Consider the following 11,119-nt stretch of genomic DNA (forward strand, 5'->3'; position numbering starts at 1 on the left):
TAAACCAGCTGAATTTTTCATAGATTTTGCGTTGCTAATAGAACAACCGTGAATTTAGTGTCACCCCCTTGATTTGCATTTTGTCGGCGAATTTGGCTGACTAGCAAATGTGTTAACTAAGGTTTGCCTGGGATGAGTACATCATCAGGTTGTAGTAAGCTTCTAAATTTCAAATGTTTGAGGACTTGTTCTCATTGCTTACCTGTGTTTTCACATCATATTTTGTGGTCAAAATGATTACAAATGTGTAATTTGCCCGGGGTAATTTGCAATCATTTCCGACGGCTAAGTAAGATGGCCTTGAACAGGGATCTCTGATTTGAATGCACACTAACCAGGGCCGTGACACTCGTATTCAATCCCTGTATATCAGTAAGCTTAAAGACGAAATACCTAGGGGAAACTGGGGAAAAGTGGAAAAAAAATGTTTGTCCAGCCCAAACAGGATTACAAAGCAAGGCAAGGCAAAACTTATTAAGGTTTACAAGATACATATTTGGTGCATACGCACCGATATGAACCTCGCGCCAATCAGGCCGTCTTCACGTACTAGAGGTAAAGTTTGACATATCAGATATCGCACGACTCTGTGGTATATTTGGTTAACAAGATAGAGGGTTAAATGCACAAAGTGCTATATCTCATTAACCAATGATCCTACAGAGATGTGAGCACTGACTTTTTTGTTCTTTATGACCAGAGGAAAAGTTTGACATATCGCACGACTCTGTGGGATATTTGGTTAAAAAGATAGATTTTAAAGTACACAAAGTACAAAAAAGTGACTATATCTCATTTACCAATGATCCTACAGAGATGTGACCACTAACTTTTTTGTTCCTTATGACCAGAGGAAAAGTTTGACATATCGCACAACTCTGTGGGATATTTGGTTAAAAAGATAGAGGGTTAAGTACACAAAGTACAAAAAAGTGACTATATCTCATTAACCAATGATCCTACAGAGATGTGACCACTGACTTTTCGTTCTTTATGACCAGAGGAAAAGTTTGACATATCGCACGACTCTGTGGGATATTTGGATAAAAAGATAGAGGGTTTGGTGCATAAAGTACAAAAAAGTGACTATATCTCATTAACCAATGATCCTACAGAGATGTGACCACTGACTTTTTGTTCCTTATGACCAGAGGAAAAGTTTGACATATCGCACAACTCTGTGGGATATTTGGTTAAAAAGATAGAGGGTTAAGTACACAAAGTACAAAAGTCACTATATCTCATTAACCAATGATCCTACAGAGATGTGACCACTGACTTTTTCGTTCTTTATGACCAGAGGAAAAGTTTGACATATCGCACGACTCTGTGGGATATTTGGTTAAAAAGATAGAGGGGTAAGTACACAAAGTACAAAAAAAGTGACTATATCTCATTAACGAATGAGCCGACAGCGGTGTCATCAAAAAAAAAATTGTTCCTTATGACCAGAGGAAAAGTTTGACATATCGCACAACTCTGTGGGATATTTGGTTAAAAAGATAGAGGGTTAAGTACACAAAGTACAAAAAAGTGACTATATCTCATTAACCAATGATCCTACAGCGATGTGACCACTGACTTTTCGTTCTTTATGACCAGAGGAAAAGTTTGACATATCGCACGACTCTGTGGGATATTTGGTTAAAAAGATAGAGGGTTTGGTGCATAAAGTACAAAAAAGTGACTATATCTCATTAACCAATGATCCTACAGAGATGTGACCACTGACCTTTTTGTTCCTTATGACCAGAGGAAAAGTTTGACATATCGCACAACTCTGTGGGATATTTGGTTAAAAAGATAGAGGGTTTGGTGCATAAAGTACAAAAACATGTGCAATTTCACTTAGTTGCCAGCGGAAGAAAACGGGAAGATTACAGTGGTTTGTTGCCAGCGGAAGAACCCGAACGATTACAATACCTAGCTGGGGGGTGTAAACCCCCCAGCTAGGTAATTATATTTTTAGCATATTTTATAGTCATGCATGCACCACCATATATACACAGCCATATGTCAAGTTCATATTGCTATCATGATTATAATATCGGGTACACATGCACGTGCTAGCTGCAAATCAATAGCAGGCCTATATTAATACTGTCGCATATACATTATCTATCAAGTATACTAGTAGTCAAAGTCCATTATGTATGTTTATACACAGAGCTGATCAGAAACATTAAACACACCGTCATATTATGTTCTAGGTCACCTAAAATAGCATGCGATGCATTGAAAATAGGCCTGTACTTTTAGAACGTAAGGTGATCTTCCGTTAATCATGAATGTTGCTGATAGTAGTGAAGATGAAATATATCGACCAGAGACTGGGACTCCAGAGGTTATCACATCAAGAACAACTATTTATTCCACAGGAAAGGTATGGTTTTGATTTTTGATTTACAATAGGCCTAGATATCAAAGGGTGCATACGAGACGTACGTTAAGGGGTCCGAGTCAAACTGAAAATAAGAAGTTAATGAAAAGTGCAAGGTTGCCAAAAGATTCTGGTTGTCGATGGCCGTTTTATTTTGAAATCCAAAATGTTTGCAAAGTGGGTTAACCCATTCATTGTTCATTATTACGTGTTCTATACGAGAACGAGAAGCCTATACGAAACATATTTTGACTAATATATCAAAAGGATTTGAAGTTCCCAGACATGAAACATTTCATAATAGGGGGTTTATCGACAAAGGTGAATAGTATGCCGGATGTTAAAGCTATAGTTCGCAAAACGACGTAATAACGGTTTTCGCCAGCCCATGGGGCTGGTATCTAATTCTGAGATGGGATTTGTGTACACTAAAGATTAGCTAAGATTATAGCCTTCTTCTATTGGTATGAATTTTTTTTTTACTTCTTGTGGTGGAAATGTTTTTGATGTCTTCTAATTCGATTTGCAAGGAAAAGAAGGTATGTTTTGCCGTTTCAACGAACGAAAACGATTGAGTATTGCCAAAGTTATGTTTGAATTAATTATGACTTAAAAATTTATCATAGGTTAGGCCTACACATATAAACATAAACTTGTTCAGCAATCAGCATATCAAAAAAAATGACATGGTTAACAATTAGTAATTAGCGGGGAATGATCACTGGAACAAGGTCATATCAGTGGACTACTGAGCATAGCATGTTTGGTTGCCTGTGAGTGCATAATTGATGTTGATAACAGATCTAATAATGTTGTAGAATCAAAATCTTCATTATATGGACCACATTGAAGTCAAAGTAATTATCTATCCTATCCTGTATCGTTTTATGGATAAAATTGACTCAAAATGTTATTGATGATATTATTGCTATCTTTAACATTAGTTTTGTCTTTTCAACGGGAAAAATCCGATGGAAAATAAAGTTTTTAGGGGTTAGCTATAATATTGAACAATATATCCCATATTTTGGCATGCACTTATAGAAAATAAATAAATTATTGTCTTACTTTATAAATTATAAATACTGTAAAATGACACATAACTAAAGTGAGGCCACTTTCTATCTTTTTATTTGATTCATAAAATTACATTCAACAAAATGATTGAAGACTGAGAAAACACACAATGCAGACTATTACAGAATGGAGTAGGTAAGATGCCATGTCCATAGCTTTGCAGGAGTTTCGGACTAACAATCAACACATTCAAAAAATACAGTTTAAAAGTGACTTTTATCATGTGCTTGGCACTATCTACTTTATAGTAAACTATACATTGCGAAATAATATAAAATCATTTTAAAATAAAATGTGCATGTAAGTTGAGTTTACATAGCGAATTAACTAACAACTGCAGTGTATTTCTTGATTTTAATAATAAGCATGGGTAAAAAGCAGTAAAGACAAAAATACAGAACAATTTGGAGTAATGAATTAAAGAGTTGACAGGAGTTATAGCAGTTAACGCTTTTTGCTGTTTCAGTGTGCATGTTCTCAGCATTGATGGTTTGGTGAACTGTCATGTAACATGGATGTAAGCGTGATCCTAAAAATGCCTTTCACGTTGACCCAAACTATTTACAAGACCTCTTCTGCATTGAGGCTGGCCTTCCCTTTTAAAGGGAATTTTTATTTAGTTGGAGACGCATGTTCAGGAAAGCGTACACTATTAACATCTATAGCTTTAGCTTATAAAAAACAATGCATACTGTTTGGATATTTTTGTCATTATGAATAAAGATGATGCATATAATTGAATTGCAACATAGGTCAGTCAACACATTTGGAATCCACAGAACGACGTAAATACATTGCGTGTCAGTCATATTCGCATTTTTTTTCATGTGTTGAATTTAATATTGCTGCTCAGTTTTTAATATGAACAAATATTATATTCATGACCATGATTCACTGCATTACTATAGTACATGTATATATTTCAGTTGGTGGAAACACGTCATATGCATTAATTTAGATGAGCAGCTGCTGGCTTGGTATGCATTGTTTTAATAGGTCCGTTATATGCAATTTAACGGTTTAATGCGAGCCAGAGGGGAGCATGACCTATAGCGATGTTAATCTCTTGATATAAGCGATGTTTTTCCGTCACGTGTGCATGACTTTTCTCTGGAGGGAAAAACTCCCCAACTTTGGTTTCGATATTTTTATTAGCCTTGAACTCAACAACGGCTCAAGATATGGAAATGCAATTACTGTCCTTCTTGACTCATTTGATTAGATCAATATAAGAAGTAATCTGCAGTTTTCAAGTATAACTGACAGTTACTGATAATAATTGTTGGATTGCAATGAAACTTGATGGAAATGATCACTCTTGAGCAGCAAAAATTCTTAAGGTCGTCTGAATATAGATTGTTGGATTGTCGTGAAACTTGGTGGATATATGTGAGTACTTTTTCCATTGAGCCTTTTGTTACAAGTATGAATTAAATGTAGACCCATTTGGAGTATTTCCCAGAATGTCCCTGGTGGAAGGCCTATTTACCAATAAATTCCCCATCCGTTAATCATTCTCAGTACACACAATTACTATCATTCAAAGTACTGCTGTGCAAAATTATGAAACACGATCTTCATCTATGTCGTTCTTGTTTTAGTTAAATGGCTTTAACGGGAAATGCATGGCTCCTACCGTACTCGCCTTACCGGTTTACTAATATCAGTATACTTATTACTGAAGACTTTCTGACTCGCAAAGCTCAAGCATGGAAAGCTTGCAACAAACTGCACACCATCTGGCAGTCCAACATATCAAGAAATACCAAGCTTGCCTTCTTTAGAGCCTGCATAGAGAGTATCCTCTTATATGGAAGTGAGACCTGGACAATGAAGAAAGATCTTCAGGACCGTCTTGATGGTACCTACACCCGGCTGTTGATGAGGGTTCGAAATATATCCTGGCGTGAACATAAAACCAAAGCAGAGATCTATGATGGTGTTCCACAGGTGTCCTCCATCGTTGCTCAACGGCGAGCCAGATTTGCAGGCCACTGCTACCGTGCAAAAGACCAAATAATTTCAGATGTCATCTGTATGAGGCTTCCACGAACATGTAGAGGAAGAAGACCATTCAACTACATCGACTGTGTGGCAAGGGACGTCAATCAAGAAATTAATGACCTCCCAAATCTGATGGCTGATAGAGATTCCTGGAAAAGAATTGTAAACTCTTTCTCGGATGCGTCCGCAAGATAGATAGATAGATACTTATTACTATTAGCCAAACATGGGGAATGGGATGGTGTACACAATCATTTATGCCGATGTAATTTATATATTATGAAACGTATACCAAAATAATTAGCACAATAGAGACAAAATCATGAAGTTCAAAGAAATGTATTCTTATTGCCAGTGGAATCAGATTCAGGGTTCGCAGGTTTTTGCCGCAGGTGGAAAAAAAACCCCGCGGTTTTCAGTATCCGCTTGGCAAAAACAGTTTTTGCCGGCAAAAATGGCAACAACTGTAGTCAACATGGCTCATATGGCTACGGCGGCTCATTATAAGATTGACAGAAAGACAGAAAGAAAGACAGACAGACAGACAGACAGAAAGAAAGAAAGAAAGAACTTGACAGAAAGAGACCTTAGCAATTTTGCTAAGGAAAAACTAAAAATGTGATTTACAAGCCTGTCTCAAAAAAAAATTGTGCAAGTGAAAATCGCCCTCTTTGGCAATTAGAAAATACTGTTGTGACATTATGCTTACACCAACGTCAAGGGCGCAGTCTTAGTTCTCAACTGACGTTTGTTCTGTTCAATTTGCTTGTTGCAATCTCGAGATAAGGTTATTTAACAACGAAAGGGTAAAATCACAATTGTGCCACTTTTACTAGGGAAGAGAGCTGTACATGTAAAATCAATGATATAGCTGATGTTGATGCGTCTAATGCACTCTCCCTTCGGGCCTCGTGTATGCACTATTCGCATCAACATCAGCGCGCGTGCATTATTTTGTCTAATTTCTCTCCCAACAAGTAATATAAACTTAACTTATAAGGTCCGTATGCACAAAAGAGTTAGACCGGGTCTAAAGTTAGGCCTGATCTAAGTGGAATTTAATATTATGAGAAAGGACATTTTCCTTTGCATTTGCTGAAGTTATTTTGTATTATTTTTGAACGTTGCATTAAAATCTTTAGAATTTGCCAACTACTCTAGGAAGGAAATAAGAGTAAAGGACCATTCCTGGTGGAACTTAATTCCAGTTAGACCAGGTTTAACTTTAGACCCTCTCTAACTCTTTGTGCATACGGACCTTAGTGTGCAATATTTGTTTGTTTTTTAACATGTCTTGAGTGACTAAGAGAACAGTATTTTCCATGATTAAATCATTGACGTACACATGTATTTAATTTTACAGCAGAATGTGAAATATTTATTTATCTTCTCTGTGGAAAAAGAAAACCATTATTCCTGCATCATGATAAAATAGTAAAAACAGCAAAAAAAATTGTATTTTGTAATTGATGCATTCTTTTGATTTCACGAATGAACCCTTGATAAACTTGATGCTATCGCTGATTTACATGCAAAGCTCTCTTCCCTAGTAAAAGTGGCACAATTGTGATTTTACCCTTTCGTCGTTAACTAAGCATATCTCGAGATTAAAACAAGCAAATTGAACAGAACGGTATTTGAGAGCTAAGACTACGCCCTTGACGTGGATGTAAGCATCATGTCACAACGGTATTTTCTAATTGCCAAAGAGGGCGCTTTTTACTTGCACAACTTTTTTTGAGACAGGCTGTATAGATCAGTTTTTTCATCTCAAAACAAATTATTAAGTTACACAATTTCCTGGGCCAGATTTTGTAATTATAAGTTACATATTAATAAATTAAAGGCATGCGTTTCATTGTTACATTTAACCGAAATATGGCATATATATCAAATTCAACACTTTTTCATTTTAAGGACATGATGAGACAAAAAATACGTTGAATGATTCATTAAAAGTTGTGTGCTACTGTTTATGAGCTTTCTGTATTACTTTTTAATGTTTGAGTGACTATATTTGAGTTTTTGCCAGTTGTCAGTTTTTGCCACTTTGCCGGCAAAAACCGGACCCTGATCACAAAATACAGAAATAAACAAACGACTTTCCAACGATCAAATCGTACATTTAAAGTCACACATCAGTAGCTATCAGTCTGGTCCCGCAGGCTCAATTTATTTCTTCAACCATAATGGGCCGCAAGGCGAGAAGAAACACTGAGCAGGGAAAATACACAAGAATAATGGCTAGATGAGGTGGGAATGGACCTGAGACGAAAATACCTAAATATGTATTTTCGTCCAGTGCCCCCCTTGAAGAAATTTTGATATTTTACAGTATAAACGGCTTGATTACCTTCATATTTTTCATTTAAATTGAAAATGTCAAACACGACTGGATAAGCTTCGCTTTGTTAGGAGAACAGCACTTGAAGACACAAAACATATCAGTTCTCTTGAGCATTAGGCTGTCGATACCAATGACTCCAGGAACAGTATTGGGACTGTGAAAAGTTGGCTGAGAAACGAACTGATGTAAGTTATTATCAGATATAACATCATTTTAGGGCTGGGATATGAACGTTTGAACAGTATTTTTTGTGGGACATGAGAGAACATCAGATATATCGAATTGCATTCTGAATACGAAGAATGCCCTTCTGATATCAAATAATTTATTAATTATCAATTAATTTGCGATATAATCCACATTTGATAGCAAATGATTAAGGAATGGGATATTAACGTTTAGCGACGTTTTCACATATTTTTTGTGGGAGCTAAGAGTACACCAGACCTTTCTAATTGCTTTCTGAATACGAGGAATGTCCTGATGATATCAAATAATTTTGATAGTAATAATTTTATGACAAATTATTAAAAATTGATATGTTTTTAATTTTTGATATTTAACAGTCCTCAAAGTAAACTTTATAAATCTAATGATATGTACTGAAAGCGTATGTAGCTGGGATGAAAAGCAGACGATCAATTGAAAATGTTGACCTTTCATATTATTGATATAGCTTTTTTCCCAAAAAGACCTAATTATTTTTGGTGTTTTGGAGAAAAAAATCCATATCTTCAAAACGAGAGGTCAAAATTTTCAATTGATCATCGGCTTTTCTTCCCAGCTACATACATTTCAAGTACATATCATTAGATTTATAAAGTTTACTTCGAGGACTGTTAGATATAAAAATATCATTTTTTAATCATTTGCCATAAAATGTGTATTATATCGCGAATTTCAAAAAACTCAAAAATATTTGATATCAGAAGGATATTCTTCGTATTCAGAATGCAATTTGATATGCTCGATGTGCTCTCATGTCCCACAATAAATACTGTCTAAACCCCATCCCTTAAAAATTGATATTTTTGATATATAACAGTCCTCAAAGTAAACTCTCTAAATCTTAATTCAATTCGATATGTCTGGTGTGTTCTCATGTCCCACAAAAATAGTAAAATACTGTCGAAACGTTCAAACAAGAGCCCTTAAGTCGTAATAAAGTGTACATAAAGTGTACATTTTCTTTGAAATTTCAAATAGTATACCGTAGAATTCCATCGACAAGCATGCCTCTAAATGAGTTTTTGATGACACCCTCCACAAAAAACATTGCAAACAATAGATTAGTCTTACAATAATACATGATTGTACAGACACCTGAATCAGTAATAGAGTTGCTCAAACTCCAAATGTTTTATGGATGGTCTGCCTTTGGTCTCTTTCCTAACCCCCTCATTTAGAGGCATTAAAATGTTTGATACCAGTACAAAACAAGGAAGATTCCAAGATGCAGTTCTTAGCATAGACATTATATTTGTACAAAAACAATGTTGAAAGGGGTCACATCTGACATCGAAAAACATTTTATGGAAAAAAATATCAAAAAATCTTTGTATAAAATGTTGCAATATTGCTTTAATTTTATGCACCTATTAGATAAAAATGTCAAGATATTAACACATCTACAAATTGCTTACAAAAATAACACCAACCATCCTCATTGTTAGGTCATTCAATAGGTAAAAAAAAACCCAATAATGATCACAAAATGGCCGTTTATTATGAGTGGTTGCCTATGTGATCTTGGCTGATTTGATCAGACTTCATCAGGGACAAAAACACGGAGGCCACTCGGAAACAAAGTTGCAAACATCCACATACACATGTATGCAAATGTGGAACAAGGGCATTTATTTACTACAACATGGTCTGTTTACTACAACATGGTCTTTTTAAAAACAGAGTTTAAAAACTCTGTCAAAATCGCAGAGTTTTTAAAAATATAGGAATCTGTTTCAACTTGAATCCACACAAAAGAGTACCCGGCTTACATAGTATGTATTATTCCTGCAAGGGTGTGATTTATTGAGCAAAATCCTTGTTAAGGTTTTTTTTTCATTCATTTGAAGACCCTAGCTTAAGGACGTTTTTGAGGGTGCATTAACACACACCCCTACAACTTTTATATACGAGTGACCAGCTCTTCCCATGGACAATAATCCTAAAATTATATCTAATTGACATTATTAGTGACATTTCTAGTTTCTAAAGAATGTCTTTCTTGTTGCTTTCAAAACATTGAATCTCTCACAATAGTTTGTAAATAATTGAATTTATGCTAAATTGCTTATATAATACCATAATAATACCTACACACCAACCTTGGACTTCGTACAGTATAGCATCAGTTGAATGTCTAAAATAAAAAAATACATTGATATTTTTGAGCAGCAGCAACAATATTCACTTTTATGGTGTACATACAAATAGTATAAAATTAATTACAATAAGTTGTCCAAAGTGTGGATTTGTACACATCTCTGTTAATGTTATTGGGTGGATAGTACTGTTTAATCAACTTTACATACAAAATCTATTGCACCAAGTGATTTTAACAAGCCTGAGTGCATGCATCTTAAATTTTTTCAACTTCCTTATACATTTTGTATTTAAATTTACAGCACATACATAACGCAGAATAACTACAGTCCACATAATGTCCCTTTCAAGCAAATCGAAGTCTGGTAAGAAGCTTATTTTCAATGGAAAATCCTGGTTTTGGTATCAAATAAAAAGAACAAACCAAACTTTCAAACAGGGTGTAACGTAAATATTCATCTTCATTTTTAAAATATCATTATCATTTCACTTTTGCAAGAAAAATGTCACGCCACCAGCTTTTTAAGGGTCCCAGTACGGTTGTATTTAAGACACATAATACACAAAAAATGGAAAGAAATGCACACAAAATATGATTTCTGACACACATGGCATGCTCCACGGCATAATATTTGCTCAGGTTGGAAATATATACAGCACTTGAAATCAAATTAAGGTACAATTACCGAATAGGGTACAACTTGCTAGACTTGAGTCCAGTCCTCATTTACGGAGTTTAGGGTTAGGGTTTAGGGTTGGGGTAGGGCAGTCTTGTAATAAGACTAGTAGAGTTGCACCCAATTTGGCAATCGCTCCCAAACTAAAGCTACATGTAGAAAGCAATGGTGCTCTAGTTTTTAGGCAGCTTGACATCAAATAACATTCACACATAGTACCCAGCTTGATTTGGATCAGCTGCATAGCCTAAATGCCCTTTCAAATTCTTAATTTGAGGGAGGGTACTATTGCCTGAGTTTAGTGAGTTG

The sequence above is a fragment of the Amphiura filiformis genome, chromosome 1 (assembly GCF_039555335.1).
Source record: "Amphiura filiformis chromosome 1, Afil_fr2py, whole genome shotgun sequence".
Taxonomy (NCBI): domain Eukaryota; kingdom Metazoa; phylum Echinodermata; class Ophiuroidea; order Amphilepidida; family Amphiuridae; genus Amphiura; species Amphiura filiformis.